Genomic DNA, 15,274 nt, shown 5'->3' on the forward strand with positions numbered 1-15,274 from the left:
TATGTGAAATATTGTGTTGTGTTTAAGCCAACTCACATGCTGCTTCGTTCGCCTGTGGGAGAGCGGTCACGTTATGAACCAAAAAGTCATTTGGAGATAGCTTGTCATCCAACGAGATGACAGATTTTCACGATGAATGTAAATCTCACCGTATCGAAATTATGATCAATAAACCAATAATTTTCTTATTTGAAATCTGATTGTTTGTAATTTTTGATTAGTTTCAAATTTTGATTCACCCAAATTCAAATTTACCCAAGAAAAACTAATTTGTAAATAATTCAAACTTCATCCTGTACAGTAACTTGATGATGTTATGCCGTCTTCAAGCGCATGTTTACATTGATTGAAAATAATTTATTGTAAATTTTTTTTTTTACTGTGCTGTTTTATGTTTATTTTGCGTTTTCGTTAATTTCACAAATTAAAAATAAATTAAATTAAAACAGATATTTATACTTCAAACAATATTTGAACAATTGTTTTTTAACGGAAAAATGGGGGAGGGGGTAGGAAATTTATCATAGTTGCAAGGGGGCCATGGGGAAAAAAAGGTTGAGAACCGCCGAGATATGATACATAAATTTCGCTAATAATATAATTCATATTTCGAAAAAACAATTCCAAATCGCTAATTTCGTATGTATTTGCAAAAATTAAAAATTTTCAAGTTAAGAATTTTGCAATCATTCGCGAAAAACTATTTTTTGATCAAAAATTTTTACACATTCGCCCGCCAGAAAATAATTCCAAATGAAAAACTTCGCATTCATATGCAAAAAATATTTCTCAAATAAAATATTTTGCATTCATTCGAGAAAAATAAAATCCAATTTTTCAGAAAAAAAAATTTAAATCAAAAATTTTCAATTTATCTCCAAAAGTATTTCTCAAACAAAAATTTTGTACTTATCAGCAAATATGGAAGTTCTAGAATTCAAGAAAGTGCTCAGCAAAATTACTACTTATTTTTACTTCAAAAAATGAAGATTTTCATGATTTCACGAAAAAATATGAAAATTTTCTTATTTTTTAATCAAAATTTGAAAATTTCGCATTTATATATCGCGTCTATTACGTAAATACCAAAATTAAGCATCCCTAAAGATTGTTGATAGTAATTTCAGACATGAAATATAATACTGTATATATTTTATTAAAAACAGCAATAAATAGCCATTTATGGACACCATCAGTGATTCGTCCTGAAGTGTGGTCACGTGTAATACGATGAGCCAATCACAGTCCGCACCGGTTAGTACCGCTACTGAAATTGCGTGTTGATTGGCGTTCATCATGGCGGGATTCGGAGAGACACCAGGGAGTATAAAGTGGATCTTTATGGGACCCATTATAAGAAAAAGCGGACATTGTTGTTGCCACCAACAAAGTCGCTTCTTTGCATGACATCCGATATGCATTTTAAGGCGAGGAGAGAAAATTCTTTTCAACACTCCGTTTATATTTTTTTAATCTGCTTGTTACTTAACAAGCTGTGGTGACAACCGAACGCGATAATGATGCTGTAAAAATGCTGAAAGAAAACCATGTTTATTTATTTTTTTCTTTTACGATGTAGTAACATGTTAATTTGATTCTCGATTTTCAGTTTTTTACTTGGAAATCATTTATCTATTTATTATGATCATTTTAATCAAGAGCAATCAATTTTTTATAATATTATTAAGTTATGAAATTTGATTTTCACAAGAATATGAATTGTAAATTAAATAATATTTGATTTTTTTTTCAGTTATTTGTTATTTTACACAAAAATTACCACGTTTTTAAGACAAATAAATCACACTGGTCGAATGGTCGACGCGTTTCGGCTCTTCAATGGAGAGCCGTCATCAGGACCTCGTGGTCAGAACTCACACGAATGAAGAGTGGTGTTTACGTCTGGTCGTCCGAAGAGTTCGCCTTTGTATTTGCTGCGTCCGAGTGGTCTTTGGATGCGAATTGGGATTTTTTTTGTGATAATAGTTATTTGTTAGTTTCTTCCACTGGAAGATTTTGAAGACAGGAGTTTTGGAAGATTTTTTCTACTTTGAATATTTTGAATGTATTAATTGGTTTTTCCCTTTAATATTTAATTTCAATTTCATTAATATTATAGTTTGGTTTTAAAGTTGATGGTTCTTTGTTGATTGATTTTTGAATTCAGTGATTGGAATTTTTTTATCGCTAGATAAAATCGATCGATAGGATATCGATTTTAGAATCTACAATTTTATTCTCTCGATTTTGTGAAATTAATTTGTTTTTACTTGATTTTTAAATCGATGTTTGTTCACTTAGTTTTGAAATTTACAATTTGGATTTATTTACTCTGATTTGTAACCAATGGTTTTTAAATATTTAATTTTGATATCGATGTAGATCAATTTTTCAATTTGATTTTGTAGTCATTGATTTTTTGATTGAATTTTGTTAATTTTTCAATTGAAATTTGCAATTGAAGATTTTTAATATTTCAGTTGAATTTTTAAATTGTTAACTTTTAATTTTTCAATTAGATTTTGTAATTGATGATATTTTTTTTAATTGCAATCAGTAATCTGTGATTTTTAATTATCAATTATATTTTTAAACCGGTTACTTTTAATTCCCTAATTCAATTTTGAGTATGATGATTTTTAATTTTTTTTTCTCGATGAATTTCAGTTTTTCAATCAAATTTATGAAATTTATTTAATTTTTAAATTTTTCCTTTAGGATTTTGAATTTTTTTTATTGGGGGATTCTAAATTTTTGAGTTTTCAAACATCGGATTTTTTCCCTCCATTCTGAGATGGATGATATAAAATTTTTTTTAGTTGATTTTGAAATTACAAATTATTTGAAAAGATTTTCAATGAATTTTTAAATTAGATTGAAAATTGTATATATATGAAAATTTACGGTACCGGTAACATATAATAAAGTATTACTGGATGGGTATCGGTGATTTTTTTTTTTTCGCTTTTGAAATTAGTTATTTCATTCAATTATTCCATTTCGAGGTTGACGATTGTGAATTTATACCTCGATTTTAAAATTTGCGATTTTTTCTACCTCTCCTAATTTGGTTATGAGATAATTTAAATTATTTAAAATTGTTTCATGCTTTTTTTTAAATATTTTTATACTTTCTTATAACAATTTTATATTTACAACTATAAACTTAAATATTATATCTAATTATAGAATTTGAGCCCTCATTAGAAATTTTTTGGTACTTTTTTTCTAGTGAAGACTGACTGGAAATGCCCCGTATTTGGGGGGGGGGGTCGTTCGAGTATTACGTCAGCGAATTTTTTTAGCTATTTTTGAAACTCCCCCTTGTCAGCAAAAGTGAACAAAACTCTGACCCCTCCCTTGTCAACAAAATTTCGTCAGCTCTGTCCCTACGCCCTAACGCATATTAGTGGGACCGATGACGTCATGCGGAGGTGTCCCTATTTGAAGGCTAAGAACTCGAAATCTCTTTTTAAGAAATTCCTTGCGATCCACCCTCAAAGCCATACATGAACCAAAGCCATAAATTTTGGACCGCTGACTAAATGTGGCCCTGGAAGTTATCTGATGTGGTAAGATCCCCTAAAACCTAATTTTGTAAAAGTGACCTAAGTGGCACATTTACATATCGCTTAAGTGACCCATGGCACAATTCCAGAGCATTTATGCTGCCACATTCACAGGTCACTTAAGTGACCCGTGATGCAGTTCCAGAACAATTAAATGATCAGTGGCTCATTTAGAGATCCCTTGAATGACGTGCGGAACAGTTTTAGAGCACTTAAGTGCCCTCTGTGCGGTGCTACGTCACTCGAGTTGCCCGCGGCACATTCTCAGATTACTTAAATGATCTGCGGCATAATTACGGATTAATTGAGTGAGATGCGTGTTCATCTTATGTCCCAGAGCACTTAAGCGACCCGTACACATTTCCAGATCACTTGGATCCACGAAACATTTAGAGATCAATAAAGTTGCTCTGTGTACGGGGCTTATCAATAGGAAGAATGCTGGTGTGCCCGCAAATTAGCGAAAGGTTTTTCTTGATTTTGGCGCACTGAGTAGGTACCGTTAAGAATATTTCATATTTTTTATAAAGGGTGATTGATGACGTTGATGACGTAAGCATCATCCAAACCATCCCCCCTCCCGTCATCAAAAGCCAGCAAATCGGGAACCCCCCCCCCCCTCTTGCTGACGTAATAACTTACTTGAATGACCCCTTTTCACGGTTTTTCGCATCCCAATTTGTTTCGTATTTCTCTCTATAAAATGCAATCGCTCTATTTTTCAACAATTTCGATGGCAAATATATTATTGATTAATCATCATCAGATTAATTAATCATCAGTGCAATTAATTTAAAGGAATATTTACTATTAAAATATTACAGGTATAAAAACATTGAGTATAAAAATATTATGAGTGCAAAAAATATTGATTGTAATAAATATATTAATTTATAATTAAAGAAATATATTGAGTATAAAAATATAGAAAGTACAAAAAAAATTATTTGGTTTTTAAAAGTAAAAAAAAAAATTTTCGAGTATAAAAATATAATTAAAACACACAAGGTCTGCGATAAAAAAAAAAAAACTTTCATAAAACTAATTAGTGTTTTCTTACAGTTTTTAGGATGATAATTACTGGAAAAATAATTAAAAATTTCAAATCACGTCTAGTTTTTGAGATAAATTCAAAATTAAATTTTCAATACTTATACCATGAGCAGCATACGAATCACATTGGCATTGTGCGCTACAAAGGGATGTAGTGAATCATATCCAAGATATGTGTTGTAATTATACATTTATAAAAAAGATTATGAGTAGAAAATAATAGAGTATAAAAAAATATTAAAATAAATGGTTATTTAGTTTTTAAATTCTGGAAGCATAAGTAATTATTGAGTATAAAAATATCATAAAATAAGACAAATATGAATCTGGTAAATTCTGTTGCTAAATTCTTTTGATAAATGTTAAACTCCATTGCTAAATGATAAATTCCATCGCTAATGCTAAACTCCATTGCTAAATGATAAATTCCATCGCTAATGCTAAACTCCATTGCTAAATGATAAATTCCATCGCTAATGCTAAACTCCATTGCTAAATGATAAATTCCATCGCTAATGCTAAACTCCATTGCTAAATGATAAATTCCATCGCTAATGCTAAACTCCATTGCTAAATGATAAATTCCATCGCTAATGCTAAACTCCATTGCTAAATGATAAATTCCATCGCTAATGCTAAACTCCATTGCTAAATGATAAATTCCATCGCTAATGCTAAACTCCATTGCTAATGCTAAACTCCATTGCTAAATGCTATCGTTAAATTGTATTGCTAATGCTAAATTTCATTTCTATGTTCTATTGCTAATGCTAAATTGCATTTTTATATTCTGTTGCTAATTCTAAATTGCATTTCTATATTCTATTGCTAATGCTAAATGCATTTCCATATTATATTGCTAATGCTAAACTCCATTCACAATGCTATCGTTAAATTCTATTGCTAATGCTAAACTCCATTCACAATGCTATCGTTAAATTCTATTGCTAATGCTAAACTCCATTCACAATGCTATCGTTAAATTCTATTGCTAATGCTAAACTCCATTCACAATGCTATCGTTAAATTCTATTGCTAATGCTAAACTCCATTCACAATGCTATCGTTAAATTCTATTGCTAATGCTAAACTCCATTCACAATGCTATCGTTAAATTCTATTGCTAATGCTAAACTCCATTCACAATGCTATCGTTAAATTCTATTGCTAATGCTAAACTCCATTCACAATGCTATCGTCAAATTCTATTGCTAATGCTAAAATGCATTGCTAATGCTAAATTCTGTTGCTAAATTCTAAATTCCATTACTGCATGCTATTTTTTGTCTTTCATTCCATTTCCAAAAACTTCGACTTAAAGGCAGAAAACTTCAAGTGAAAATTTTAACATTAAAATACGGAAAATGTTCTGGGGCTGAGTGAAAATTTTGACTTAAAACTTTAGATATTTGAGTTACAGGAGTTCAACTAATCGCGGATTCACTATATTTTGAAGAAAAAAAACCTTATTAAACGTAAAAAAAAATATGACACCAATATTATTACTTGCAAATTATGAATTTGTTACTGAGCACTTTTTCAGATGTACCGGATTCCTTCGATTATCCTTCAATTTTGAACACCAGTGTATACTGGGAGATATGTGGGGTAATCGAGAATCAGTCGAAACTCAGAGAAGACGGGGGCTATATTTAGAACTTCCCAGAGAAAGAGGAGGAGCACTATTAGTCATCCTTAGACTGTCTGAAGTCATCATGACCATCCTTCTCGGGTGTCCTCCCTCTTCCCTTTTCTAGGATGACAAGCTGTGGTCATTTCCGCGCTCGTGAGAGCGAGCCCGATCCATATTCTATAGAAGAGCCTTTTACACATTTCCGGTGATGAGACGCACGAGATGTCACATCACCGCCATCACCATGACATCAGAGATGGGGGCCTCCATTACTATGATGGCACCCATCGCCACTTGTCGTGACATTCACCAGTGACGTCAACGTCATCCGGGAGCTATTGGGTAGAATTTTTTCCTGGGGTTACTCTAATAGTGTCTGATTTGGGATTGGACTATCTACAAATACAGTCAAACCTCGTTAATGAGTCGCTCTTGGGAGAGCAAAACTATGACTTAGTAAGCGGAGTGACTCGTTAAACGGAGTAAGCCATAGCTGTACCAATTCCTGCCCGAGGACAATTGGGACTTCCAAAAAGTGACCCGGTAAGCGGAGTGACGTGTTAACCGGGTGACACACTAACGAGGTTTGACTGTACTTATAAACGAATCCTCTCTAAAAGAGACTGCAGCTCTCACGTTTTGAATCGCCCCCGATGTGGGGTTTTCACAGACCGGTATATAGTAAAACAGATCCAGAAAATTCTCCGATATTCGGCCCCCGACGTTTTGCCCTGAGATTCTGCTCCAAATATTCCCTACAGTATGAGTGGTTGAGTGACCGTATGAGAGTGACTGAATGAATGACCGCATAAGTGATCGTATGAGTGACTGCAAAAGTGTCTATGAGTAACCGAATGATTACATAAGTGATCATATGAATGATTACATGAGTGATCATATGAATGATTACATGAGTGATCATATGATTGATTACATGAGTGACTGAATGAATGACTACATAAGTGACCGTATGAATGACTACATAAGTGACCGTATGAATGACTACATAAGTGACCGTATGAATGACTACATAAGTGACCGTATGAATGACTACATAAGTGACCGTATGAATGACTACATAAGTGACCGTATGAATGACTACATAAGTGACCGTATGAGTGAATGCATAAGTGACCGTATGAGTGAATGCACAAGTGACCACATGACTTCTTTTTCTCGTCACTACCTCCCCGTGGCGGGAGTGGATAATTTGCGCATCTGCTGCCTTTTCCTTGGATGTGGTAGCCGTTTCTCAGGCTCCCTTTCCGGAATCGAACCCTGAGTAACCACATGACTGACTGCATGAGTGACCACATAAATGACCTATGTGTCGAGTGGGTAAGTGACAGCATGAGAGACCAAGTGGGTGAGTGACCGTATGAGAAGTCCCTAAAAGAGAGATCTAGAGCGTGTACGAGCATGTGAATGATGAAAAAAAGTGAACAAGAGAGGCCAGGTTTGTGAGTGTCACTGAGAGTTTACAAGTATGTAAATGACCAAAAGAGTCACTTAGACGGCGAGTGACCAAAAATATGACCTAGTTCCGTGAACCACTAAAAGAGTGATCAAGAGGGAGTGCAAGCATTTGAATGATAAAATGACCCGGAGAGCGAAATACCAAGTTGGTGAGTAAACAAAAGGTTGATCTAGATAGGGTGCATGAATACGAATGGTTTGACCAAGGCTCTTGACCTATATGTCAGTGAGCGACCGAAAGCGAGGGATAAGGTTGGCGAGCAACCAAAAGAGTGATCTAGAGTGAGTGCAAACATGTGAGTGACAGAAACGATGTGGAAGCATGTGATTGGTCAATCACTACGGCACATGGCGAAAACAATTGGGGAGGGGGGGGGGGCGTGCCGTCTTAACGTGTGGACCCAACCGGGTACTTCGAGAATAGAGTAGGAGCCTCAAGAAAACGAGATCTGCGTGTAATTTTTGACAGCCAGCACAGATACAAATTGGTAGGCAGGTATTTCTAGGGGGGGTACTTGTACGGGGCCGTACAAGTATTACGTCAGCAAATTTTTAGGCATTTTTGCCCCCCCCCCTCCCCCAGGGACGTCTTAAGAGCATCATGGGCCCCCGGGCAAAGTGATTAACGTGAGCTCCTACCTGACAAATTTTCAAAAATCTTAACCGTTTCTCATTTCTGTGAGGCCTCTCTTTCCTTGAGGCCCCCCGGGCCGTGCCCGGGTGGACCCATGCGTTGAGACGGCTTTGCCCTCCCCCCATGTCAGCAAAAGTTCGTCATCAGTTCTGCCCCCCCCCGCCTCCTAACGCACATTGGTGGGATCACAGACGTACGCGGGGGGGGGGGGGAAGGAATAGGGGGCTCGTGCCCCCCCCCCCCAACAAAAATTTATTTTTTTAATGAAAAAATGCCTTTATATGTTATTTTAATCAATTTCTGTTAATTTCAATGCTATTTGAAGAACTCAAAATTTCTTTTTAAGAAATTCATTGCGCCCTCTGAGCCATATGTGGCCCGCGGACCAAATGTGGTCCAGGGGATTATATGATGGGGCCTGCCCCCAAACCTAATTTTGTAAAAATGAACAAGCGGCACATTTACAGATCGCATAAGCGACCCGTAGCATAACCCCAGAGCATTTAAACGGCTCATGGCACATTTTCAGATCGCTCAAGTTGGCCCGTGGCACATTCATAGATCACTTAAGTGACCCATGACACATGTTCCAGAGCACATAAGCGATCCGTGGCACATTTAGAGATTCCTTTAGTGACATGTGACAGTTTGACATCAGCGCCGCCCAGTGCTGTTCTACATCTGTCAAGTTACCCGCGGCCCGTGCCCAGATCACGTATCATTTGGAGATCACTAAAGTGGTCCTATGGAGGACTTACCGATAGGAAGAATGTTGGTTCAGGTGACCACGAACTATCGAAAGGTTTTTCTCGTTTTTTGCGCACCCTGTAGATATACCATCAAGAATATTTCATATTTTTATAAAGGGTGGCTGATGACGTAAGCATCGTCCAACCACCCCCCCCCCCACTTGTCATCAAAAGTCAGCAAATGAGAAACCACCTTCCCCCATCGATGCTGACGTCATATTTGAATGACCCCCTTTAAATAACTCTTTCAAAGCGGCTCTAGAGGAAGACCTCGACGTGAAATGTAAAAGGAGCCCGTGAAAAGTCTGATCTGGGGGCAAGGGCGTAGCGGGGGACTTAGGGTTCTGGTCCCCCCCGAAATGTGAGAAAATGACCGAAAAAAAGGAAAAATATGGCATAATCTATTGTTCTATCACTTTGGTCCCCCGCGAACGAAATTTCTGGCTACGTCCCTGTCTGGGGACCCGCCCAAGATCTCAGCCTAGGGGCCCTGCTCCAGGATGTGAGGGCATGACTGCGGGCCCAGTCAGTTCTTTTGTGGGGGGCGTAGAGATTACTCTATAACCATCGTTTTCCAACCTTTTTTGTCCCATCTCGCCCCCTTCTTTAGAAATTTTTTTCTCCCATCGCCCCCCAACGCAATCTAACCCATAGGATCCTATGTTGTACCTATAGCCAGTGCCGTCTTAAGGCATGGGCCCACCCGGGCACGGCCCGGGGGCCTCACGTGAAGAGGGGCCTCACAAAAATGAGTTCTGATTGAAATTTTAAAGAATTTGTTTGGTAGGGCCTCAGAAAAATCAATTGGCCCGGGGGCCCATGATACTCTTAAGACGGCCTTGCCTATAGCTTCTACCGCCCCTCGTGAACATTCCATCGCCCCCAAGGGGCGTTAACGCCCACGTTGGGAATCACTGCTCTTATACCTACTTTTTCCATAAACCATCCCAGGTTATTGAAGCCATCTTATTTTATAATTACGAAATTATATTAAAAATTAGTTAACGCAGTTTTCTTGCTGTTACTGTAAGTATGGCCCCCCCCCCCTTGAAGGCACGGGCCCGGTGCTCCTGTTGCACACATTTTCCATCAGGCTAGCTAAGTCAAAAAGCATAATGAAATTTATGAATTTTATATAAAATAAAAATACAAACTGGACATGAAAAGTTGATGTTAAAGGCACACAGATGGCAGCACGTTACATATTCGATATTGGAGTACTTGTATTTCAGTTATTTGAGTATAGATAGCAGCATGTTCTCAATGATACAGTCGAATACCCATGAGGAGACCAGAGAAATCACTTCGTTATAACGAAATTTCTTTATAAAGGAATTTCAGGTTGTTTGTATTGGTCCTATGTAAACTTATTTGAAGTATTAGAAAAGTGTTCGTTAAAACGAGATTTTCGCTATAACAGTACTCGTTAAAAAGGGGTTTGGCTGTATTTTCATCTCTGAAGATAACAGTAAGTCGATCAGGAAAATTTCGAAACTTTTGATACTACGACCTACGTATCTACCTCCTAGACACTACGTAGCATGTAGGAGTCTTTGACCAGGCACGTAACTGGATGCGTGCAATCAAGACATTGGTTCAGGGGTTCCGAGCCAAATGGGGGCCACACAAGAAAATTCACACTTATTTTGCATAATAATTATACTGTGGCCTCCCTTCCAAGAAAAGGACTGACTGCACCGAGAAGGCACGCTACAGTTACGGCCCTGTGCAGGGCAAGAGGGGAGAAAAGGGACTCAATTCCTTGCATATGCACCCAGGGCCTCAAAATATGCATTCAGCAATAAAATATCTTTTACCTTATATATCGTTGCTATTAGGTCCCTGGAACGTCATACCTCCTCATAGGCGCCGGAAACTAAGGGCTGAGGTCATTCGAGTCCCCACGTTTATAGTGTGAAAAAACAATAAATGATGAGAATCTTCCCGGCCGCAGGGTTAGAGCCCTGCGACCCCCCCCCCCCCACAACATGCACACAGCAATATATGTCACTAGATACTTGATGCGGTGCCGTCTAAACGCATGGGCCCACCTGGGCACGGCCTGGGGCCTCAGGAGAAGAGGGGCCTCACAAAAATGAGAGATCCGTTTGAAATTTTCTATAATTTATAAAGTAGGGCCTCAGAAAACCCACTAGGCCCGAGGACCCCATGATGCTCTTAAGACGGGCCTGACTTGGTGGACCCCGGTCGATTTCAGTTTGTGGGAATGGGAGGGAGTTGGAAAGGCTCTTCCCAGAGGGACCCCCATCCCTTTCGATACACGTCTTTTTATGGGGTTTTTTTTCAGGCTATAAATACATTGTAAAGGAGCCCTAGTTGCAAGTGGCCAAATAAAGCCGAGGCAGACCGCTGCAGCGTCGTAGCATGCCAACGGAAGGAAGGAAGTGACCCCGGGGGGGGGGGGTTGACTTTTCCTTGGAACCCCTTGAAAGAGTTATTATTAATCAAAATATATAAGTATATATTTTTACGAGGGGGAGGGGGGAAGGGCATTCAGCTCGTCACCTCCGCTGCCTCAGCCTAGTTACGGCCCTGGACCGCAGGCACCATCAGCTGTGAATGTATTGCAGGCGGACACAGGTTCGTTGAGTCGGTCCCGTATTTTACGGGGCAGATAAATTTTCCCCTTAAAGTTTTAGGGTCTTGGGAGGGCCATAATTATCATAATTTTTTATGTTTCACGCTATAAATTCAGTATAGAAGGGCTCGTGAAAAGTCGGCTTCAAGGCCCACCCTCTGGGGACCTTGCTCCAGGATCGTGGGGGGGGGGGGGGGCATGACGATCACCCTGGATCCGGGCATGAGGAAGCCCGTGTTGAATATATTGGCTTCAACGTGGATCAAGAGGGGGAGAAATACCATGCATGGTACCCCACATCTTGGAGCAGCCCCCGTCCCCAAGCTGAGACCTCAGGTTTGGCCCAGACCAAACTTTTCATGGGGCCCCCCTCTGCAGTGTGGTACCCCACATCTTGGAGCAGCCCCCGTCCCCAAGCTGAGACCTCAGGTTTGGCCCAGACCAAACTTTTCATGGGGCCCCCCTCTGCAGTGTGGTACCCCACATCTTGAAGCAGCCCCCGTCCCCAAGCTGAGACCTCAGGTTTGGCCCAGACCAAACTTTTCATGGGGGGCCCCTCTGCAGTGAATTTGTAGTGTGAAAAAACAAAAAATGATGAGAATCGGACCCAGGGCTGCAGCCCGTCAGCCTTGTGGAGGCCTGTGTGTTGGTTTTCAATCAATAATATTTATAAATATAGGCGAACTAACACGACACCCCAGCAGGGCCTGAAAAAAGAGCCTAAAATGGCGCCCCGACAGGGCTTCAGTCCTGGGCACCGGGATGATTCTCATCATTTTTTTTTTTCTACGCCATAAATTCACTATGAACGGGCCAGGAAAAAGTCTGATCCGGGGGACCATGTAACTACTACCACGCACACCCTATTGTGACTGACCTACTTTACGGGAAAAAAAAAAAAAACATTGGCCCGTGGGGGGATCGAACCCACGACCTTCGCGTTATTAGCACGACGCTCTAACCGACTGAGCTAACGGGCCACGATCTAGGACTGCTTTATCTTTAATCACAAACAAAGTCTGTCTGAGTTTGATTACGAAATAGGTGGCCGGTGTTGGCCAATACCTCCTATATATACTAATCTATCTAGGAGGTATTGTGTTGGCAGGGTCGGCTGGACAAAAAAAGTCTCTCCTCATTTCCGGTTTTTCTGTCTTTTCGGCTGTCCCGACTTTTTTGTTGCAAAAATGTCCCTGTTTTTTACGTAGAAGCTGAAATACTTGATTTTTTTCATTTTAATTCACTGCAATTTGCAGTTATTAGCGCTTCAATTCCCGAGATTAGCGACATTTCTCTGATTTTGGCAGCTTTGCTTACTTTTGGCCGACATTTTTGGCAATAATTGGCAATTATCTCGCATTCTTCCGTTTTTCGAAGCCGAATATCTAAGCTGACTATATTTGCTCGGGGAGCAATATGTGAACAGGGCCGTCTTACGAACACCATGGGGGCCCCCGGGCCAAGTGGTTTTTCTGAGGACCTACCAGGTAAATAACAGAAAATTTCAACCAAATCTCATTTTTGTGAGGCCCCTCTTCTCTCGAGGTGCCCGGGTAGGCCCATGCGTTAAGACCGCACTGTATGTGAAGTTCAAATCTGTTTGGAAGGGTTTAACGTAGTTGTGTATGGTGGAATTTTTCAACCCAGTTGCTTGTTGAATCGGGTGATACAGTGGGTATAGGATCTGGGCTGGCTTACACAACCCCAGCACGACCGAACCCACACGGGTAAAAGCATGGCCCCCCACATCCTGGAGTAGGACCCCTAGGCTGGGATCTTTTGTGGGCCCCCCCCCCCTGCCGATCAGACTTTCACGGTCCCCTTAATGATGAATTTATAGCGTGAAAAAGCAAAAATACAGTGAAAATTGTCCTGGGGCCTCGGGGCTGAAGCCTTGTCAGCCCACCACTCGTGGGGGGGGGGGGGGCATGGGTAAAAGGCTTATATCCCGGGAGGGACAGAGACTAGGTCGCGTCTGGTCTGACGGCTTACACAACCCCGGTCCATGTACCAGCGCGGCTCTTCGTGACTGGAGTTATGCTTATTTGCATATACGTCGCTGTAGTAGTTCAGTAACTGAACTTCAGTTGTTAAAATCGTGTCAGGAGTAAATCCGACATGGTTGAGCGAATCGCAGCGAGAGGGCGCGGGATGCGGCAATTTACTCACCTTCCCCCCGTTGTTCGGTTGCTGCTCCAGGTGAGAAAAAGGGCAATTTGGCTATTTTAATCCGACCCTGAACGGCATCTCCTATTGTTAATGTACGATTTTATAACACGAGGGTACAATCAGGGCCGTCTTAAAAGCATCATGGGGGGCCCCCGGGCCAAGTGATTTCACTGAGGCCCTACCTGTTAAATTATCGAGAAATTCAACTACTTCTCATTTTTCTGAGGACCCCCTCTTCTCTTGAGGCCCCCGGGTGGGCCATGCGTAAGGAATTCGTTAATAGCCTAGCTTGAATTCGCAAAATGGGTATTTCCACCGTTTGATTTAAATTGTTGGTGCTGCCATCTAGTCTCAAAATTAGAGATGACTAGAGCCCGGAAGTTCAGACAAGAAGGCACTAAAAATGCCTAAAATAGGCCCTGAAAAAGGCATACTTTTGAAAGGAAGAAAAAATAACCAATCACAAAAAAGGTATTAAAAGGGTCCAAAAACTAGCTGAAGAATCAGTTGCACTTAATCCGTCTGTTGTTTTAATTATAGTTTATAATCACTGGATTATTATAATCCAAATTTTAAACTGATATCAGTTTTAAGCAGATTTCAAGTCCAAAATAAAATGTTACCAGATCTTCAGGAATAGGCCAATTCCAGTGCCGCTATTACCAAATGCGGAGTCAGTGGCGGATCATGATTTTGGGAGGCCCCAGGCGCAACCTGATCTGGAGGCCCCCCTATCAGGGGCGGATTAAAGGTATGGGCTGTCACCTCGTTGGGCACTCTGCCTGTTGTGGCCTTTGCCTTTGTATTATTTGTATTCAGAGTGAATAAAAATCTTCTATATTATGCCCCCCCCCCCGTTTCGTTTAATAACGAAAAATGCCACAGTATAACATTGTGGCCCGCGTACGTTATAAAATGTTTCAATATGGCCTGCTATGCCTCAAAGGTTGAAGACCCCTGGCACACGTGGTTGAAGACCACGGTGTGCCAGATTTTACCGAAATTGCTGGATTAACTTTGAAGAAACCCATTGAAATAATATATGAAATTTCGTGCAAAGACATAGTCAGGACTTGATCAGCAATTAAGAAATATTAGAACGTGTTAAGGGGTTAGGGCATCAGGAGAAAAGTGACACCACACCACCTAAATATCCTGGACTACTGGACGTGCTGGATTAGAGCACGACCGAATTCTCGAGAGACTTCGAGAATTCATTTCAACTGTAGTTGAATTGAAATGCTCAAATAAAAATTTATCAGATAATTTATATATTTTTAGTTTTGCTTACCGTTATTTTTGGAGATTGTGCAATCTAAATCCTAAAGGAAATCTTGAGGATCGGCATGAAAATTTTTTTCATTGCAATAACACACATTACAATTACATTAA

General features: G+C 39.8%; 1 non-coding gene across 1 annotated transcript; it reads right to left on the reverse strand.

The window, feature by feature from the left end:
* Positions 1 to 12,619: 12,619 nt before the first annotated feature.
* Positions 12,620 to 12,693, reverse strand: TRNAI-AAU (transfer RNA isoleucine (anticodon AAU)). Its single transcript has one exon. It is a non-coding gene; the product is annotated as a tRNA-Ile (tRNA).
* Between the last annotated feature and the right edge of the window lie 2,581 nt (positions 12,694 to 15,274).

This window comes from Pholcus phalangioides, unplaced genomic scaffold (assembly GCF_987345545.1).
Source record: "Pholcus phalangioides strain wild (caught in Gottingen) unplaced genomic scaffold, Ppha-v1.0 ptg000010l_1, whole genome shotgun sequence".
NCBI lineage: Eukaryota > Metazoa > Arthropoda > Arachnida > Araneae > Pholcidae > Pholcus > Pholcus phalangioides.